The sequence below is a fragment of the Trachypithecus francoisi genome, unplaced genomic scaffold (assembly GCF_009764315.1).
Source record: "Trachypithecus francoisi isolate TF-2019V2 unplaced genomic scaffold, Tfra_2.0 Lachesis_group16, whole genome shotgun sequence".
NCBI lineage: Eukaryota > Metazoa > Chordata > Mammalia > Primates > Cercopithecidae > Trachypithecus > Trachypithecus francoisi.
The window spans coordinates 9834336-9856380 of record NW_022681461.1 but is presented as its reverse complement, the minus strand read 5'-3'; the positions used below and the strand labels follow the sequence as shown (position 1 = coordinate 9856380).

At 44.9% G+C, this 22045-nt stretch overlaps 1 long non-coding RNA gene across 1 annotated transcript; it reads left to right on the top strand.

Moving 5' to 3' along the window:
• The first annotated feature begins 1868 nt into the window (after positions 1-1868).
• LOC117098391 lies at positions 1869-18087 on the top strand. The gene is made up of 3 exons (XR_004443393.1): positions 1869-2029; positions 2275-2387; positions 17516-18087. It is a non-coding gene; the product is annotated as an uncharacterized LOC117098391 (long non-coding RNA).
• Positions 18088-22045: the final 3958 nt, after the last annotated feature.

Genomic DNA, 22045 nt, shown 5'->3' with positions numbered 1-22045 from the left:
GACCGGTGTACACTGTGAACATTCGCTGAAACACACCCTGTTGGCACTTATGAAGCATTTGACCCTTTCGAAGACATTTGCACTCAAGAAGGCAGAGTTTCAGGAAAACGTAACAGGGGCCACACTGCAGGGGCAGGCAGTGGACTGCAAGTTTCAATCCCAGGGTTCTCCCCTCCTTGCCCCAGCTGCATGAGAAGGTCATTTCCCAACTCCTGTCCAATATTCTCATGAGTTCTCAGTTTTGTCCCAACTCTAAACCTGAATGGTCCAGCAAGCATTTCTATGAAATACCTCCACAGTGGCCACTGGGAGAGGAGTGACTGCCTGTCTGGGTGCTCCCAGGCCTTTTGTCCTCTGAGACAGAGCTGCTTCCTTACATGCAGTCCTCTTCCACTGTGCAACTCTACCTCGGTCTTAGCTGAGAAGATCAACAGACAGCAATTCAAGCAAAATCATGGTAAACTTACCAAAACAAAACAAAACCAAACAAACAGTAAACGCTTTGGAGATCTTTCTGAGGACTTGATCTTTTATCACGGGGCAAAAACTTAAATGATTTTCAATCAACAACTTCATCTAAGAGGGATGTTGAGGCAAAATATCACACTCAGGCACTGAAAAAGGGCAGAATTCTTGGTTGCTTCCTCCCTTGTCAAGTCAGTGAGCCCATGCTTTCTCAAGATGTTCACACACGGCTTTGATACAGGATTTCAATGAGTCTTTTTCTGAGCCAGTGATACAAAAAATATACTGTGGAACAATGTCTTGTCTCAATTCTGCAATTGCTTCTGCACATGTTTGAAGTCTTAGACCCCAAGAGGAGAGACCATCAAATTAGCCAAAGGTAATTTGTGAAGACTGGCCATGGGAGGTGGTGGCTAAAAGCCCTCTGCCCCCTGCTCTCTTAGCATTCCCACAGAAAGTCCTGTGCCGCACTGACTGCTGAAAAGGACATCTCAGGGTTTGGATCCCCTGGTCAGAGTACACATGCTCTTCCACTCAATCACGGAACGGTAGAGGAATGGCAGCTCCATGCTGTGTCCTGCAGAGCTCTCAGTCTCCGCACTTGAGGCCCTGGGGCAGTATAGATGTGAAGGCTCTTTAGTGTTATCACGTGGAGATAGACGATAGGAATCCTGCAAATGAGCAGAAAGGATGTGATGATTAAAGTTTCTTCTGAAGCTATTACAAACTCAAGTCAGTGAGTTTCTTATCTACTAGTTTTTATTGCCAACTGGAATTCTGCACTGTGTTGCAGAGTCGGGGTTGGGGGAGTGTGGAATTGTTCCCCTACTATCTGATGCTTTGTTGACAGAAATTGATCAAAGCTATAACAAAAATATTTCTAGAAATCATTTGAATGCGATAGGAAAAACTCTGGGAATTGAGTCAGAAGAAAGTATCTTTCGGAGTGTGTTTTCCGGTCTAAAATTCTTTGCCAGAAATGTTCTTTAATGGAACCTCCAGACTGAGTAGGAAAACAGGGCATATTATTTTTTGAAAGGCATTAGCAGGAATGAAAGAAATGCATTTCAAACGCAATGCAAGACATGCAATTCGAGGATACTTTGCTTTAGGATAAATCCTCCAAAGGTAAACCTTTCAGCAAGGGTGTTACCTAAGTGCACTGACTGCAGGTTTGTATTACGGAAAATTAGGAGTGGTCGTTTCCGATGCGCTGGTTTCTCAGAGGCACGGTCACGGAGGTTCCAATGAGGAGGCCTCGTCCGGCCCCAGAAAGTTTCCAGGTGCCGCGTCCCTCCACTTCCCCATCTCCTGCACGGCCCTCCCAAGGCGCGCTCTAGGCCTGCCCCGTGCGCCTGCGCACGAGCCTTGAGGTGGGCGGGGTTCCGGCGGGCGGGGTTCCCGCCTGCGGCCAGAGGCCTTCAACCGCTCCCAGCTGGCGTTGCCGCGGGTTCTTGGCGGGGAGACGCGTAGCGCGAGAGCAAAGGGCGGTTACCCAACGGCCTTCGCTTTCATGGCGTCCTCCTTGGTGTTACCTAAAAATAAAGCCAAGTGTGATTAGAAGGTAATCGCCTCCTGGTCATGTTCCCGCTGGTCACCAGTGTCCGCGGGGCGACCCCACATTGTGGCCAGAGCAGGCCTTTGGCTGCGCTCAAGGCGGGAGAGTTCATAGCGTTCCTCCTGGGGGCCCTGCGGGACGCCCAGGCAGCACTCGTTTGCCTTGCTCGCCTGGCCCCGAAGTGAGATGGGAGGTTTAACAAGGCAGTGGGAACCCCAAAGTGTGACTCTGCCATGCCTCTCACATTCCAGGCAATGCAGAAGCTTAAGGAAAACCTCAGCAGTTGAAACCGTGATGCAATTCAGCAGAGAAGTAGCTCCTGTCCTCGTGAAATGAGTGAAGTTCTCACGGACGACCTCATTAAGTGAGTTGTGAAGCTCGTTGACTTAATCAGAATGGTCAGCCAGCATGCATGTTCCAATACGCTCATTTGTCAATGGTATGAGCAGCTTCAAAGTCGAAGAACAGGCGTTTAGTCATAGTCTGTTCACTTGGTAGCACAAGTTGGTTGTGGATGCAAGAGTGTGGCCAAAGTCAAGAAAAGCTTCTATGAGAATCGCTGATGTGGAATTTACAAATAAAAAGTAGTGGTATATTATTTGTAAATTGTAGGCTACACATGTATCTAAAATTTACTGCACACACATATGTATGTTGGGTGGTTGGGTTAGTGTATACTTGAGAATGTCGGGAAGATTTGTTTTGGATTTTGGAGGGTGTGAGATTTGTGGGGGTGGTTTTGTGTATGTGAAAATGTGTTCATATGAATTCTTAGTTTGGAATTTGATATGTATTTAATTGGTGAGAATCTGATATGTATTCACATGTGTGGGTTGGTGGTGTCTGTGTGGAGATTGCAGATTAAAGAAGGTCATAACTGGTCCAGGCGCGGTGGCTCATGCCTGTAATCCCAACACTTTGGGAGTCAGAGGCGGACAGATCACCTGAGGTCAGGAGTTCGAGACCAGCCTGGCCAACATGGGGAAATCCCCTCTCTACTAAAAATACAAAAATTAGCTGGGTGTGGTGGTGCATGCCTGTAATCCCAGCTACTCGGGAGGCTGAGGCAGAAGAATCACCTGAACCCAAGAGGCGGAGGTTGCAGTGAGCCCAGATCGTGCCACTGCACTCCAGCCTGGGCGACAGAGTGAGACTCCATTCCCCGCCCCCCCAAACAAGAAGATCATAACTGTTTTTGTGAAAGTATGTAGGAGAGAGAGTTTATATTTAGAGGATATGAGGTGTAAGATATGTATACCAGAAGAATTGGGGTTAGATATTTGGGATTTGGGTTGTGAAGATGTATTTTCCATGTGTTTTCCCAGATGAATGTTGGGGATTTGTATTTGTCTAATGTTGGGCAGATTTGGAAGAATTACCTTGTGCACATGGGCAATAATAGAGAAAATGCTTGTGTCTGTTTTTGCGGATGTACACTGTTTGGTTTACATGTTTGGGGAATGTAGGAAGACCATTTGAGTACTCAGGACATGTTGCATGGTGATGTGTGTTTCTTTTCATGATTTTCAGGGGGTGTGTATGGCTATTTCAATGTGTGAGGGCAGATCCATGTCTATTGGGGGACTGGTAGGGTGAATGTGTGCAGTTGTGAGGTGGAGTTTGTATGATTCTGTCTTGGAAGATGGAGGAGTTATTTCTGTGTGAGCATTTGGAAGTGTGATTACATATGTTCAGGTATTGTGGGACTGTTATGTGTATTTGGGGATATGAGGTGGCATGTTTGTATATTTGTGGTGTATTAGTTAATTGTGGGTATATTTAGGGCATGTAGAGAACTACATGAGTATTGCGTTTGCGTGTGTGTATGTTCAAGGGCATGGCAGCTTGGATGAATGTTTTGTGGAGCTATGCGCTTGTATTTTTCAGTAAGTGGTTATTAGGGTTATATATTCTGGGAATTTAGTATGTGTGTGTCTGAGAGAGAGATGGAGTTCTCTTTTTATACAGGAAAGTAAGAGAGTTGAATTTATATGTATTAGAGGTGTGTGATGTGGTTATTGGTTAGTATTTGGTAATGTGGGAGGTGGTTCATACAAGATTGGGATAATTTTGGGATTGGAAAGTGTTTTTATGGGTATTTATAAATGATATGCTGGAGATATTTCCGTGCATCTTGAGTGTGTATTCTGGTTTGTGTGTATATTTATCAGCAGATAGATGAATTATCTAAGTCTATTTATAAAATATGAGATTGTTAGTATTTAAAGTGTATTTCTTTGGAGAATGCTTGGGTGTTTGTACATGTGTTTGGGCATGTTTGGGGAATGGAGTGAGGAGGTTGTATTCTGGACATGTAGGATATTGATTGGATAGTGTTTCGGGGAATTTATACATTCAGGGATTGGGGATATTTGCGTGTGTATGTGCCCATGGGTATATGAAAATTGTGTGTGTGTATTAGAGTAGTATTGGTGTTTTTATGTGTGTGTTTTTTTTTTATTGTATGGGTTTTATCTGGGTCTGGGCGGGTGGGGTATGTATTCATGGGTAGTTTGTGAGTGTGTATATGAGGGGTTTTGGGTATATTAAGACCTAGTTGGGGGGCGGAGCAAGATGGCCGAATAGGAACAGCTCCAGTCTCCAACTCCCGACGCAAGCGACACAGAAGACCAGTGATTTCTGCATTTTCAACTGAGGTACTGGGGTCATCTCACTGGGGAGTGCCGGACAATCGGTGCTGGTCAGCTGCTGCAGCCCGACCAGCGAGAGCTGAAGCAGGGCGAGGCATTGCCTCACCTGGGAAGCACAAGGGGGAAGGGAATCCCTTTTCCTAGCCAGGCGAACTGAGACACACAACACCTGGAAAATCGGGTAATTCCCACCCCAATACCGCGCTTTAAGCAAACGGGCACACCAGGAGATTATACTCACACCTGGCTGGGAGGGTCCCACAGCCACAGAGCCTCCCTTATTGCTAGCACAACAGTCTGCGATCTAACCACAAGGCAGCAGCGAGGCTGGGGGAAGGGCGCCCACCATTGCTGAGGCTTAAGTAGGTAAACAAAGCCGCTGGGAAGCTCGAACTGGGTGGAGCTCACAGCAGCTCAAGGAAACCTGCGTGTCTCTGTAGACTCCACCTCTGGGGACAGGGCACAGCTAAAAAACAACAGGGGAAGCAGCAGAGGCCTGTGCAGACGCGAACGACTCTGTCTGACAGCTTTGAAGAGAGCAGTGGATCTCCCAACACGGAGGTTGAGATCTGAGAACGGACAGACTGCCTGCTCAAGTGGGTCCCTGACCCCTGAGTAGCCTAACTGGGAGACATCCCCCACTAGGGACAGTCTGACACCCCACACCTCACAGGGTGGAGTACACCCCTGAGAGGAAGCTTCCAAAGTAAGAATCAGACAGGTACACTCGCTGTTCAGCAATATTCTATCTTCGGCAACCTCTGCTGCTGATACCCAGGCAAACAGGGTCTGGAGTGGACCTCTAGCAATCTCCAACAGACCTACAGCTGAGGGTCCTGACTATTAGAAGGAAAACTATCAAACAGGAAGGACACCTATACCAAAACCCCATCAGTACGTCACCATCATCAAAGACCAGAGGCAGATAAAACCACAAAGATGGGGAAGAAGCAGGGCAGAAAAGCTGGAAATTCAAAAAATAAGAGCGCATCTCCCCCTGCAAAGGAGCGCAGCTCATTGCCAGCAACGGATCAAAGCTGGTCAGAGAATGACTTTGACGAGATGAGAGAAGAAGGCTTCAGTCCATCAAACTTCTCAGAGCTAAAGGAGGAATTACGTACCCAGCGCAAAGAAACTAAAAATCTTGAAAAAAGAGTGGAAGGATTGATAGCTAGAATAATTAATGCAGGGAAGGTCATAAATGAAATGACAGAGATGAAAACCATGACACGAGAAATACGTGACAAATCCACAAGCTTCAATAACTGACTCGATCAACTGGAAGAAAGAGTATCAGCGATTGAGGATCAAATGAATGAAATGAAGTGAGAAGAGAAACCAAAAGAAGAAAAAGAAATGAACAAAGCCTGCAAGAAGTATGGGATTATGTAAAAAGACCAAATCTACATCTGATTGGGGTGCCTGAAAGTGAGGGGGAAAATGGAACCAAGTTGGAAAACACTCTTCAGGATATCATACAGGAGAACTTCCCCACCTAGTAGGGTAGGCCAACATTCAAATTCAGGAAATACAGAGAACACCACAAAGATACTCCTCGAGAAGAGCAACTCCAAGACACATAATTGCCAGATTCACCAAAGTTGAAATGAAGGAAAAAATCTTAAGGGCAGCCAGAGAGAAAGGTCGGGGTACCCACAAAGGGAAGCCCATCAGACTAACAGCAGATCTCTCGGCAGAACTCTACAAGCCAGAAGAGAGTGGGGGCCAATATTCAACGTTCTTAAAGAAAAGAATTTTCAACCCAGAATTTCATATCCAGCCAAACTAAGTTTCATAAGTGAAGGAGAAATAAAATCCTTTACAGATAAGCAAATGCTTAGAGATTTTGTCACCACCAGGCCTGCCTTACAAGAGACCCTGAAGGAAGCACTAAACATGGAAAGGAACAACCGGTACCAGCCATTGCAAAAACATGCCAAAATGTAAAGACCATCGAGGCTAGGAAGAAACTGCATCAACTACGAGCAAAATAACCAGTTAATATCATAATGGCAGGATCAAGTTCACACATAACAATATTAACCTTAAATGTTAATGGACTAAATGCTCCAATTAAAAGACATAGACTGGCAAACTGGATAAAGAGTCAAGACCCATCAGTCTGCTGTATTCAGGAGACCCATCTCACATGCAGAGACATACATAGGCTCAAAATAAAGGGATGGAGGAAGATCTACCAAGCAAATGGAGAACAAAAAAAAGCAGGGATTGCAATCCTAGTCTCTGATAAAATAGACTTTAAACCATCAAAGATCAAAAGAGACAAAGAAGGCCATTACATAATGGTAAAGGGATCAATTCAACAGGAAGAGCTAACTATCCTAAATATATATGCACCCAATACAGGAGCACCCAAATTCATAAAGCAAGTCCTTAGAGATTTACAAAGAGACTTAGACTCCCATACAATAATAATGGGAGACTTCAACACTCCACTGTCAACATTAGACAGATCAACGAGACAGAAAGTTAACAAGGATATCCAGGAATTGAACTCATCTCTGCACCAAGCGGACCTAATAGACATCTATAGAACTCTCCACCCCAAATCAACAGAATATACATTCTTCTCAGCACCACATCGCACTTATTCCAAAATTGACCACATAATTGGAAGTAAAGCACTCCTTAGCAAATGTAAAAGAACAGAAATTATAACAAACTGTCTATCAGACCACAGTGCAATCAGACTAGAACTCAGGACTAAGAAACTCAATCAAAACCGCTCAACTACATGGAAACTGAACAACCTGCTCCTGAATGACTACTGGGTACATAATGAAATGAAGGCAGAAATAAAGATGTTCTTTGAAACCAATGAGAACAATGATACAACATACCAGAATCTCTGGGACACATTTAAAGCAGTGTGTAGAGGGAAATTTATAGCACTAAATGCCCACAAGAGAAAGCTGGAAAGATCTAAAATTGACACTCTAACATCACAATGAAAAGAACTGGAGAAGCAAGAGCAAACACATTCAAAAGCTAGCAGAAGGCAAGAAATAACTAAGATCAGAGCAGAACTGAAGGAGATTGAGACACAAAAAACCCTCCAAAAAATCAATGAATCCAGGAGCTGGTTTTTTGAAAAGATCAACAAAATTGACAGACCACTAGCAAGACTAATAAAGAAGAAAAGAGAGAGGAATCAAATAGACGCAATAAAAAATGATAAAGGGGATATCACCATGGACCCCACAGAAATACAAACTACCATCAGAGAATGCTATAAACACCTCTACGCAAATCAACTAGAAAATCTAGAAGAAATGGATAATTTCCTGGACACTTACACTCTTCCAAGACTAAACCAGGAAGAAGTTGAATCCCTGAATAGACCAATAGCAGGCTCTGAAATTGAGGCAATAATTAATAGCCTACCAACCAAAAAAAGTCCAGGACCAGATGGATTCACAGCTGAATTCTACCAGAGGTACAAAGAGGAGCTGGTACCATTCCTTCTGAAACTATTCCAATCAATTGAAAAAGAGGGAATCCTCCCTAACTCATTTTATGAGGCCAACATCATCCTGATACCAAGGCTGGCAGAGACATAACAAAAAAAGAAAATTCTAGACCAATACCCTGATGAACATCGATGCAAAAATCCTCAATAAAATACTGGCAAACCGGATTCAGCAGCACATCAAAAAGCTTATCCACCATGATCAAGTGGGCTTCATCCCTGGGATGCAAGGCTGGTTCAACATTCGCAAATCAATCAACGTAATCCAGCATATAAACAGAACCAAAGACAAGAACCACATGATTATCTCAATAGATGCAGAAAAGCTTTTGACAAGATTCAACAGCCCTTCATGCTAAAAACGCTCAATAAATTCGGTATTGATGGAACGTACCTCAAAATAATAAGAGCTATTTATGACAAACCCACAGCCAATATCATACTGAATGGGCAAAAACTGGAAAAATTCCCTTTGAAAACTGGCACAAGACAGGGATGCCCTCTCTCACCACTCTTATTCAACATAGTGTTGGAAGTTCTGGCTAGGGCAATCAGGCAAGAGAAAGAAATCAAGGGTATCCAGTTAGGAAAAGAAGAAGTCAAATTGTCCCTGTTTGCAGATGACATGATTGTATATTTAGAAAACCCCATTGTCTCAGCCCCAAATCTCCTTAAGCTGATAAGCAACTTCAGCAAAGTCTCAGGATACAAAATCAATGTGCAAAAATCACAAGCATTCTTATACACCAGTAACAAGACAAACAGAGAGCCAGATCAGGAATGAACTTCCATTCACAATTGCTTCAAAGAGAATAAAATACCTAGGAATCCAACTTACAAGGGATGTAAAGGACCTCTTCAAGGAGAACTACAAACCACTGCTCAGTGAAATCAAAGAGGACACAAACAAATGGAAGAACATACCATGCTCATGGATAGGAAGAATCAATATCATGAAAATGGCCATACTGCCCAAGGTTATTTATAGATTCAATGCCCTCCCCATCAAGCTACCAATGAGTTTCTTCACAGAACTGGAAAAAACGGCTTTAAAGTTCATATGGAACCAAAAAAGAGCCCGCATTGCCAAGACAATCCTAAGTCAAAAGAACAAAGCTGGAGGCATCACGCTACCTGACTTCAAATTATACTACAAGGCTACAGTAACCAAAACAGCATGGTACTGGTACCAAAACAGAGATATAGACCAATGGAACAGAACAGAGTCCTCAGAAATAATACCACACATCTACAGCCATCTGATCTTTGACAAACCTGAGAGAAACAAGAAATGGGGAAAGGACTCCCTATTTAATAAATGGTGCTGGGAAAATTGGCTAGCCATAAGTAGAAAGCTGAAACTGGATCCTTTCCTTACTCCTTATACGAAAATTAATTCAAGATGGATTAGAGACTTAAATGTTAGACCGAATACCATAAAAACCCTAGAAGAAAACCTAGGTAGTACCATTCAGGACATAGGCACGGGCAAGGACTTCATGTCTAAAACACCAAAAGCAACGGCAGCAAAAGCCAAAATTGACAAATGGGATACGATTAAACTAAAGAGCTTCTGCACAGCAAAAGAAACTACCATCAGAGTGAACAGGCAACCTACAGAATGGGAGAAAATTTTTGCAATCTACTCATCTGACAAAGGGCTAATATCCAGAACCTACAAATAACTCAAACAAATTTACAAGAAAAAAAACAAACAACCCCATTAAAAAGTGGGCAAAGGATATGAACAGACATTTCTCAAAAGAAGACATTCATACAGCCAACAGACACATGAAAAAATGCTCATCATCACTGGCCATCAGAGAAATGCAAATCAAAACCACAATGAGATACCATCTCACACCAGTTAGAATGGCAATCATTAAAAAGTCAGGAAACAACAGGTGCTGGAGAGGATGTGGAGAAATAGGAACACTTTTACACTGTTGGTGGGATTGTAAACTAGTTCAACCATTATGGAAAACAGTATGGCGATGCCTCAAGGATCTAGAACTAGATGTACCATATGACCCAGCCATCCCACTACTGGGTATATACCCAAAGGATTATAAATCATGCTGCTATAAAGACACATGCACACGTATGTTTATTGCGGCACTATTCACAATAGCAAAGACTTGGAATCAACCCAAATGTCCATCTGTGACAGACTGGATTAAGAAAATGTGGCACATATACACCATGGAATATTATGCAGCCATAAAAAAGGATGAGTTTGCATCCTTTGTAGGGACATGGATGCAGCTGGAAACCATCATTCTTAGCAAACTACCACAAGAACAGAAAACCAAACACCGCATGTTCTCACTCATAGGTGGGAACTGAACAATGAGATCACTTGAACTTAGGAAGGGGAACATCACACATTGGGGCCTATCATGGGGAGGGGGGAGGGGGGAGGGATTGCATTGGGAGTTATACCTGATATAAATGACGAATTGATGGGTGCTGACGAGTTGATGGGTGCAGCACACCAACATGGCACAAGTATACATATGTAACAAACCTGCACGTTATGCACATGTACCCTAGAACTTAAAGTATAATTAAAAAAAAAAAAAAGAAAAAAAAAAAAAAGAAAAAAAAAACCCTTAAAAAAAAAAAAAAAAGACTTAGTGGTCCTCTGTGCCTGTCGTGAAATGTAATGGTCGCAGAACTTGGTGTTGCCACTCATATGTGTTCTCAGTGTTTGTGAGGTGGACGTATATGTACTTGATAAAAATAGTTTGTTGTTCTGTGTGTATTTCAGTTTATGTGGCTTCTGTATTTTGTATTCTGGGAGATGTGGGACGTTCAGTGCATGTATTTGGAAACAGAGAGGCTGTGTAGGTTGTGTTTGCATTCAAGAATCATGGATTCCTGTAGTTTAGAGCTATGGGATTGTATGTGATTCTTTTTCTGGGTGATGCATGACACAGGTGTTGTATACCTTGTGATTTTTTTTAGCGCCTATGCCTATAGGACTTTCATTATGTACTGTTAACAAATCTACCAAAAAGGATTTTCTTAAAAAAAACAACAACAACAAAAGAAAAAAATTAGAAATTTGATTCCAGTGAGCTGTTTGCACATCAAGGAGTCCCAGCCTTCAGTGCAAAACAAAGGTACACTCTGAAAGAACAAAGAGAGGTGTTATCTTTTATAGAGAAATTTCGTTGTCAGATTCCCAATCTGGTTCACTCTGCAAATGAGGGATACAAGCTTGTTTATTTCTGATTGGCTGATGCAAGTCACAATCTATTTCTTAAGTCCATATGATAAAATGGTACCCCTTGATTCAGGTAGCATAGACAGGAACAGACAGCTGTGAAAGTCCCAAGGTGACACAAGTACGTGGTTTTCGCAGGAAGCAGGGTACATGTGTGAGACCTGCAGTCAGCAAATTGCTGCTTGGCTCCATTTTGAGTTTAGGCCCAGTTAGCCACTCCTGCTCCATCTTGAAGGATTAGTCCTTTCAGGGTTCATAGTATATATGGGTACTGTGTTCATTGTTCCTGTTTGTATTTGGGTACATATATATGTACATATATGGTTTTAGCAGTGATGTGAACATTTGGGGCAGGTAGAGTTTTGTCTACAAATTTAAGTAGTAATTGGGCAGTCCATCTGTGTATTTAGGGTACAGGGAGCAGTTGTGTTGCTGGTAGGCTGCTTCAGGTTCTTGACTTTGCTGTACAGAAGAAGTCTTACTTTGAGAGCAAGTTCAACGTAAAAGTAAGCAAGAGAGGTTATTGCAAAGCGAATTTACGCTCTGACGGTCGATCAGAGTGGGCTGCTCAAAGGTGAGACAGCACTGACTGACACTGGGGAAAGCTCCTTTATGGGAGCCTTCCATGACCGTTCATGAAGGGGTGGGAAGGGGTGTCACTGTTAAGCATGCTCCGGTGGTTCTCTGACTGTTCATGAAGGGGTAGGAAGGGGTGTCACTGTTAAGCACGCTCCGGTGGTTCTCTGACTGTTCATGAAGGGGTGGGAAGGGGTGTCACTGTTAAGCACACTCCGGTGGTTCTCTGACTGTTCATGAAGGGGTAGGAAGGGGTGTCACTGTTAAGCACACTCCGGTGGTTCTCTGACTGTTCATGAAGGGGTGGGAAGGGGTGTCACTGTTAAGCACGCTCTGCGTGGTTCTCTGGACGCGCATGCGCTGTTGCTGCACACGCTAGTGCCCATATCATGTGAATCATTAACATCTTAAATCTCTACCCAAGGGTGTGTTTTTCACTGTTATCATGAGCATTGGTCAACCCAGGGACACTAATCATGGGTTTTCGCACTTGCGTGAATTTGAGGATTTTCCCTTCTTCTTTTCCACCTCCTTACTGCAGGACCTCCTTGGGCACTGCCAGATGGTTTGTTCTCTTCATCTGTTTAGCAAGTTTGTTCTCCTTTAATGGAGGCTATGACCACCCTATCCTGTCTCAGTTGTGTATGTCTGTTCAGGATACAGGAGGAGGTTGTGTTCTGGAGGCACATAGTTTGGTTTTGTTTGTATATTTGGGGTGAGAGTTGAGGGTCCTACTCAGGGTGCAGGTACATTGTGTACATGTATTCCTATGAAAGGATGTGGCTGTGCTGGAGCTGGCTTGTGCTAGCTTGGGGTAGCCACTGGACACAGCACATCTCTTCTCTGCTCTCTGTTCAGTGGCATTAGGTTGGTAGTTTAAAATTAGTCATGCTGAGATATTTACACCACATAAGCATCAGAAATCTAGGCTTTCCTACTTCCCCCTGGAGAGCATTTTATTAAGCAGTTAGCAACACACCACTGGGGTTTGTGTGTGTGTGTTCAGAATCTGTAAGCAGATGTTTGTATGAAGCAAGAATGCTGAACCTTTAATGGGTGTGTATACTGGGATTCTACGTGTATTCTACAGAATGACCAGGGTGGGTCATTCTGCATCACTGTGTTACTCCTAAATAGTTGGTTCATTCTTTAGGGTCAAAGAATCCTTATAAATGGTGGTTTCTGGCTCCTCCTCCCACAGATGGATGCAGGGGTACCTGCACCTAGGTAGGTGGTTGCTCCTTCAGTATCTGTGTGTTCCTAGCATCTGGGTCCTCAGATGGGTGGACCTGGTAGACAGAACACTGTACAGAGCGGAACTTTCCTAGATATTGTCCATGTGATGGGCAGAGTCAGAAAGATGTAGGGTTTCCAGGACAGGAGGTCAGGTGTGCGATGTCTTCTCTCAGTCCTGATGTCCCTGCTGATTCCTCTGGGGCATGGCAAGTGACAAGGACACCCTCTAACATACTTTCCACAAGATGAAAGCCTGCAGAACCTGTGCCTGCACTACCATCTACCCCCTGGGTGGGGATACTGTTGGGTGTCAGGCTGAGAGCTGAGCCAGTTCTCAACCAACCTGTCCCCATGGAAACCTGAGGCTTCGGGGCTAAGGCAGGACCTCCAGCAGGTACCCAATGTCGAGAATACATGTTGGTTTCTGTGTTAGGAGTTTTGTCTCAGTGGAGTCATGGTAAAAAGAGGGAATCAAAGGCATGTGACATTTTCTTCTTTCTCTGGCAAAGTGAGGAATTAATGTTGACCGTTTCTTTCTGAAGTTCCGTACAGAAAATGTGTACTCAGCCTGAGGAGCCCAAGGTGACTCCTTAGCTGCTCTTGGAGAAGGTGTCACCTGGAGTCTTCACAAGGAGTCTTCAGGCACAAGGGCCTGAATCTGATTTCTCGTGGGCGACATCGGGCAGAGCTTGACAGTCCCACCTAGAGCTGGGCTGTAATTCTAGGGACAAAGTGGAGGAGCAACCTGAAAGTGGTGGGGAGCACACCTTTAGAACCTGGGCCTGGGGAGGGCAGGCCAAGGAAGCCTGAGTTTACATGGGCTTAGGTCCTGGGGCAGAAGCCAGACACAGAGCCTGGGCAGCCAGATTCGCTCTGGCCTGGGTTGTGGGTGGGGAGTGAGCCTCCTCTTGTGCTCCTGTCTGGGGCACCCCTGAGCTGCAGGTGAAGGTCTTAGTTGCACCTCAGCAGGGATGAACCGCCGGGCCTGGTGCTAAGGAGTGAGGAGGGTAGAGTCAAGGAGAGGAGGCACCGATTTGTGTCCCTTAAGCAATCTGGAGTATGATGTTAGATCCTGTTAGGGCGGCCTCCCACTCACGTCTCCTGGATCTTCTGTCGCTGGGAGGCTCAGGACCCCAAGAGAGAATGGATTCGGTTCCCCCCGATGTGTTCATCTGGTTTTGGGTCCCCACTCTCTCAGCACACTGGGTGCTGGCCCTGCGGGTGTGGGAGAAGCCTGGCAGGGGCTGGGGTCAGTGAAATGACGCGGGCAGAGCTGGACAGCCTCTGTCCTGAGGGGTGCTGGGAGCTGGGGTCTGGAGAGACAGGGAAGCCCCCCTGAGAAAATGTGGCTCTGATGTTTCTGAGAACCCTGTCGACGGGTTCTCCTTTCTTTCCAAAGGCTCAGGATGCCCCTGGAGTGGCAAGTGCGTCTCAGCTTCATGTTTCTTTTTTCTTTTTTCTTTTCTTTTCTTTTTTTCTTTTTTGAGACAGAGTCTCCCTCTGTTGTCCAGGCTGGAGTGCAGTGGCATGATCTCAGCTCACTGTGACCACCGCCTCCCAGGTTCTAAGCGATTCTCCTGCCTCAGCCTCAGGAGTAGCTGGGATTATAGGCGTGCACCACCATGCCCAGCTAATTTTGTATTTTTAGTAAAGATGGGGTTTCGCCATGTTGGCCAGGCTGGTCTCGAACTCCTGACCTCAGGTGATCTGACCTCCTTGGCCTCCCAAAGTGCTGGGATTATAGGTGTGAGCCACTGTGCCTGGCCAGCTTCATGTTTCTGATTGGGTGACCCAGCCTTCCATATTTTCTCTATTGCACATGGGGCCACAAGCCCAGCAGAGGGAGCCACGTGATGGACGTGCCCACCTGCTGACCCCACAGCCACCACCTCTGCCCTCAGACTCACCCGAGGATTTGTGGGCCTTGCTTCTTACCGGGCGTCGCCTTCTGGCCTTTTCTTCCTCGTGGTGAATCCTCCCGCCAGTAAAATGTGCCAACATCACTTCCTTTAATGTTCTAATAGCCACTTCCCTGTGGTACAAATGGATTCCTGGTGGCTCTCGCTGCCCCCTCATGTCCTGCCCTAATATAATGAGGGTATGTTGTACTAGTTGTATTGTGTTTTGTTGGCAGAATGGAGCTCTGTCTGCTTTTATAATATATGTCTTAAATAAAAATGCACTGTAATGTATACCAGGTTGATTTTCTTGGATTTCTTTGTTTTGAAATGGGAAGTCATGGATGCTGAGTTCTAAGGGGGAAGTACATGTGTCTCTTAGTCTTGAATCAGCACAGAAAATCTCCCATGCAGGTTGCATGAATGGAAATTGCTAGAATTGCTGAGGTAGGCCTGAGCCATTTGTTCTGGGCTCAATATTTTTGAGGAGTGCATGTCATGAAACGTATCCTGCACCACCCCCTTCTCTCTATGAACAGAAGATATCCTCAACTGTGTGCTGAGTGGCCTCTCTGTCCAGCCCCTTAGAAGCCCCTGACGGTTCTGTTTCCCAGGAGCTGATAGGAAAAAGGATCTGTTCCCATCTCAGTCCTCACTGGGCCCTGGTGCCCTACAGTGACAGAGTAGTGGGTCTGAGGACACTCAGAAGGAAACCGTGAGGCCACTAAGGAACTGCCCCTTCAAAGGAGGCTGTTCTGATGCCCATTGCAGGAGCCTGGGGTCAAAGGAAGGATAGGCAAGACCAGGGAAGGCAGAATGGGCTGGCCCGGCAGACACTAGGAACAGGGCAGGGAGAGCTGGGGGTCGGGAATGGAGTGGGAGGCAGTCTTTGACTGCACAAAGAGGTGGAGGGGGCATGTCAGGGCATATGAAGTCCCTCTACCCACAACACAAGAGTCCCTAGCCTCTCATTCCTTGCCCAGACTCATTTCCTGGGGCTGTAAGTAGGGAACACTGGGGGAATATCAGCTTGGGGCTCAGTGGTCTAGGTCCTTCTTGCAGATCAAGACTTTATTCAACCATCCTTTGAGTCATAAGTATGTCCATGGTGTCTGCCGGTTAGAATTGGGATATTTAAGGAGCCCAGGGCCTTCTCTTGGGAGTCAACTCAGGCTCCTAATGAAAGGTGGAGGCAAATGTAGCTGGAGGTATCCCAGGAGAGACAAGCCCAGGCCCAGCATGGGAAGCAGGCAGTGGGAGATGGGCGGTTCTCCCAGCGAGGAGACAGCTGCTGTGCTGACAGCGGGCACTGGAAGGGGCTGTGGTTGGGTGATCCCCCCCCATGAGGACCTCTTATTGTTGGGGGAGCTTCATGCCAGAAGATGTAACTGAAATGTCACTTCCTGTATGAAATGTCTTCTCTGCACTCAGCACTCCCCCAGTGGCAGGGAAGTTTCTCAAGGGGCAGCCATGGTCAGGTCAAGGGTACAGGCTCTGGAGCCAGACTGCTGGCTCAAATCCCAGAAGCCCCAGTGTATACCTGACTTTTGTGACTTTGGGCAAGTATTTTAACCTCTCTGAGCCTCAGCTTACTTATCTGTAAAACGAGGATAGGCCGGGCGCGGTGGCTCAAGCCTGTAATCCCAGCACTTTGGGAGGCCGAGACGGGCGGATCACGAGGTCAGGAGATCGAGACCATCCTGGCTAACACAGTGAAACCCCGTCTCTACTAAAAAATACAAAAAACTAGCCGGGCGAGGTAGCGGGCGCCTGTAGTCCCAGCTACTCGGGAGGCTGAGGCAGGAGAATGGCGTAAACCCGGGAGGCGGAGCTTCCAGTGAGCTGAGATCCGGCCACTGCACTCCAGCCCGGGCGACAGAGCGAGACTCCGTCTCAAAAAAAAAAAAAACGAGGATAATAGTGCTAACTCCATAGGGTTATAAAGATTGGCATTCATACATGTAAAGTGCTTGGAGCAGTGAATGCTGTATTGTAGGTGCATATGGCATAACTGTTAGCTAATGTGCTTACTAGTCTATACGGAGCATTTCCCATGTTCCCGTGGTCTATACTGCCCATTTCCTTAGTATAGGCCCCCTCCCATCTAGGTACATATGGCATAACTGTTAGCTAATGTGATTACTAATCCATACGGAACATAACTGCCCATTTCCCTAGTATAGGCCCCCTCCCATCTAGGTACATATGGCATAACTGTTAGCTAATGTGATTACTAATCCATACGGAACATAACTGCCCATTTCCCTAGTATAGGCCCCCTCCCATCCACACTCAGAGTCCCCTCTTCTGATGGCCCCAGGGGAGCATGGGCTCCTTTCTCTTGCCCCTAAATCTCCAACTTCAACCTCTGTCTCACAGCAAAATTAATGCTGGAAACCTCTGCTCCTACAGGATTTAAACCTCAGACACAGGGATTTGACCTCTTCACCTTAGAATCCTCTGGGGTACCTGTTACAGTGTCTGTACCAAGGAGGCAATAAAGAACAGGGGAACAGACTGGAGTAGAAGGACCGCCCAGCAGAGCCAAGCCAGATCACTGACCCTCAGAGGCCTGATGTGAATGCTTATGGCTTCAGTCCATTGGATTCTGCAGTAATCTGCCGATCAGCAGTATTACCACGGTGAATAACTGATAAACCTGAAAATGAATGTGTGCCTCGTGCCAAAATTGCAGATGCCCCATAAGCAGGAAACCTCAGCAGCAGAAACAATTTTATATGAGGGAATGTACTCTCTCCTTTGCATTTTCCCTCAAATCTGTATTTTTAGCCCCTCACTTGTCTCCACAGAGCCTCAGTCACTTAATCTAATTGCTGACTGAACATCTCCAGGAAACTGTGTGTATGTGTTTGTATTCATAGTATATTTACTTATTATCTGTTTACTCCCATGGGGTGTAGTCTCCATAAAAGAGTAGTCATCACTGTATTTGTTGGTGCTTAATAAATAATCATTGAATGGGCCGGGCGCCGTGGCTCACGCCTGTAATCCCAGCACTTTGGGAGGCCGAGGCGGGCAGATCATGAGGTCAGGAGATTGAGACCATCCTGGCCAACATGGTGGCCCATCTCTACTAAAAATACAAAAAAGGCTGGGCATGGTGGTGTGCACCTGTAGTCCCAGCTACTCGGGAGGCTGAGGCAGGAGAATCGCTTGAACCTGGGAAGCAGAGGTTGCAGTGAACCAAGATCATGCCACTGCACTCCAGCCTGGGGACAGAGTGAGACTCCGTCTCAAAAATAAAATAAAAAATAAATAATCATTGAATGAAGGAATCAAAAGAATGTGGTCTCATGTTGGGTGCCCTTAGTTCATTCCCTGAGAGTTTATGTTTTGTTTTTTAAAAGAAATGAAGAAAGGGAGTATAGTTGCGTTGAAGGAGAAGTTAAACTATGACTCGGGCCCCTAAATAGTCTCATCTGACCCCATATGCTGCTGTGGTACTAAAGTGTCTCAGTAGAACTGTCCTTAGTCAGCCGCCTTACACCTGCTCCGATTAGCCACTGGATATGAAGCTTCCACAGAAAGAGGCGAGAACTCAGCACGGGTGCTCTCCATAGCTGAAGCAACCCTGGGAGGGCCTGAGAGCCAAGTCTGTCTTCCAACAGTATTCCCAGCAAATGGTGAAACAAGTCGTTCATCAAGGAGGGATCTAGGTGGCTGATGCCCGCATCCACCGCAGTCTGCCTCTGTTCAGCTTGAATCCCTTTCTTCATTTGTAGTCTGAGGGTGGAAGACAAATGCATGTGTCTGTGTGTTCAGGATTGTAGGAGGTGGAGGTCTGTACGTTTAGGGTAGTGTGTCTTTGTGCATACAAAGTTGGAGTTTGTATATGTATGAATTTAGGAAGTGTGAGGGGCTGTGTATGTATTAGGGAGAAAAGCCACTGCATATGTTTGTGGTAGAGTTGGAGTTTTGTGTATAAGGTGAGGATTCTTTTGGATTATGTGTGTTCTAGACTGTGGGTAGTTTATGTGGATATTCAGAGTATATGTAGGGAGCATGTATATGTATTTGAAGGAGGGTAAAGTTATGTGAAGTATGTGTTGAATTCTGGTGGGATGAGGCACGTGTGAATTCATAGCTTGTGCAGGTTTTATGCAGCTGGCCTGAGAAGGCTGGAGTGTGTAATATATGCATTTGGAGATTGAGAGTTGGTGTGTCTGTGCATTTATTTGGATCATGGAAGATTGTAGATGTGTATTTCTAACTGTAGATAATTCAGGATGCATATTTGGGGAGTTTTGAGAGGATTGTGTGTGTGTGCAAGTGCGCACGTGTGTGTGTGCAGTGTGGTATTTCTCTGTTTTGGTGGGTGGGGTATGCATCCATCAGAATATCCCAGATTATCTGATGTAACAAATAATTCTGCATCTCAGTGACTTCCAACAACGTAGGTTTCTCACGTATGTTACGTGTCCTCCATGGTTGGCTTTGATCAGTTACTGGTCCTGTGCCTTGGATCCGGATGAGGGGAGCAGCCTCATTTGGGACAGGACTAGAAGGACTTCTTCTGCTCAGAGTCATACATGGCATTTCTGCTCACATTTCACTTGCCATAACAAGTCACGTGGCCATACTCGAGTTAAACAGACTTAGGGAGGTGTAATATCTCAGACAGAGACACCACAGAGAAGGACCATGAATACTCTTCATAGTGATACATCTGCCCCGTTGTGTATACATTCAGAACATATTCCATTGCTGTGTTTACATTTCACTAAGGAGTATGGGGAGTTGATGAGGGAGTGTGTTTAGGTGTATGAAGGCTGCTGTATGACAAGGGAGGCATTGGCAGGTGTGGGATGTTTTTATACTAACACATTTTGGAGATTTGTGTCTGTTTTGGGTATTTGTAGTCTGTGTCATGTATATGTATTATATAAGATACATATTTATGTAGGTTAAGTATTTGGTGGTGTTGAAAATGTGTTTTTAGGGGAATATGGGTGAGTTTTTAGTATATTACAGAAGCATAATGGGTTTTGGGTTTATTCTGAGGGTACTGGATAGTTATGTGTTCATATTTGAATGGTGTGTGTGTGTGTGTATTTGCGTGCTGGGGGTGGTTCTGTGCATTTTGACGGTACTGTGAGATATTGTGAATATGTGTGCATACATTTGAAAAGGCAAGTAACAATCTATGTTTTAATGCTTTGTGTGTTGGATTTGTGTGTATTCAGAGTAGAGGAGTTTTATCTGTGCTCACGGTGTCTAGATGAGAATTTAGGTGTACATTTTTGGTGTGAAGAATTTGGCGGCAGAGAGATGACTGGGTGTATTTGAGTGTTACAAGCTCTATGTATATAACCTGAGGATATGGACAGAATATTTATAGTTTTCAAGATTGAGGCTTGTGTATGTTTGTATTTGGGAATATACAGCTGTGTGTGTATTTGGATCTATGAGTATGTTGTGGGTGTGTTATTCAGGCATCTGCATGTTTGACTATGTGTAATCTGAAGAGGGTGAATTTATTCAGGAAATGTGGTGGCTGTGTGTCCATTCTAGAGCTGTGAGTGTGTGGTCTGTGCTTCTCCTGGGGGAGTATAGGATAATTTCCTTTTTTTTCTATTTTTATAACATTTTATATAACTCAAAAAAACAGTGTTTGTATAAAAATTCACACAAAGTTGCTAGAGAGCATACGATTTCCAAAAATGTCCTGGGTTTTTCATTACATTAAGTTTTTCTAAGAATGCACTCAAGTCAATGGTAAAATGCAGACATTCTGTGATATTTCATTATCTTTAGCAAAACTGTTCTCACTACTTTGTCTCCTCACAGTATTAACTCTGATACCCACTTTGTGCAGAGTTTGCTAGTACTAGGATGTCACAAAACCATTAAGGCTGGATCTACAAGAGGCAAATATCTCCAAACAGCAGTAATAGCCCCTTGGCCCCCACCCCCACCTCATATATCCGTACAGTCTGTCTACACAGTCAGGCAGGGTGCAAAGCTCACAACCTCCACTTGGGAGTCTCAGGATCCCCTCTCGACTGGGCAAGAAGCAAACATTTGGGGGGAATGTTGGAACCTGAGGCCATCGCTACAGTAATCCACGTGGTCACGCTATAGTGTGGTCAGGCCAGCAACTCTTACCAATTAAACAGCCAGTCCACTCACCACTAAGTAGATCCCACTGGTTGGTTGATGATTGCTGCTGATGTGGTCCTCCCTCCCCAACAACAAACATAAAGGAAAGGAAGGTTTGGGGCCAACACTGAAGGGGGAGGGGCGCAGTAGTGCCAATGACACCAGACACGACTTTATTCCCTGTCAAACATTTGTCATAGTGTAGACACAGCCAAGGTGAACTAAAGCAGGGTTTGAACACTCAGTACATTCATGACTATCTTCATTCTTTAAAAAGTTACTAACAGAGAAACCAATGAACCCTACCACCTAGTTCACTCAACATCAAAACATGTCTGTGCTAATTTTTTAGTTCTTGGGATACAGGACCAAAAAAAAAAAAAAAAAAAAAAAAATCCAAAGAACAAGCAAGTAAAAAGCAAAGAATTTAGACAGGGAGAAGGAAAGGAATTGCCAACAGATTTCATGGAACACATTACATTTTGAAAAAAATCAGTATTTTGTACTTCTGTTGCTTCATGTAAAAAGTTTAAAATTAAAAAAAAAAAGCCCACTGGAGCCACCTGTACGGATGGAGAAGTGAGGACATGATATAGACAGGGCACAGGACCTGCAGGCGTTTCCTGGCAACAGTCCAGAGGGATGGGGATAGTTCCCAGGATGTGTTCATCTCGCTTCACAGAAAGGAACTGTAAGATTTTGGGGAAGACGCCCTACACGTGAAAGGTATGAAGAAAATCATCACTGAAATATGGTTTCCAAAAATTGAGCATGCTCTAGGTTACAAACAGACATATTTAATTCCTAGAACTTGTTGAACTT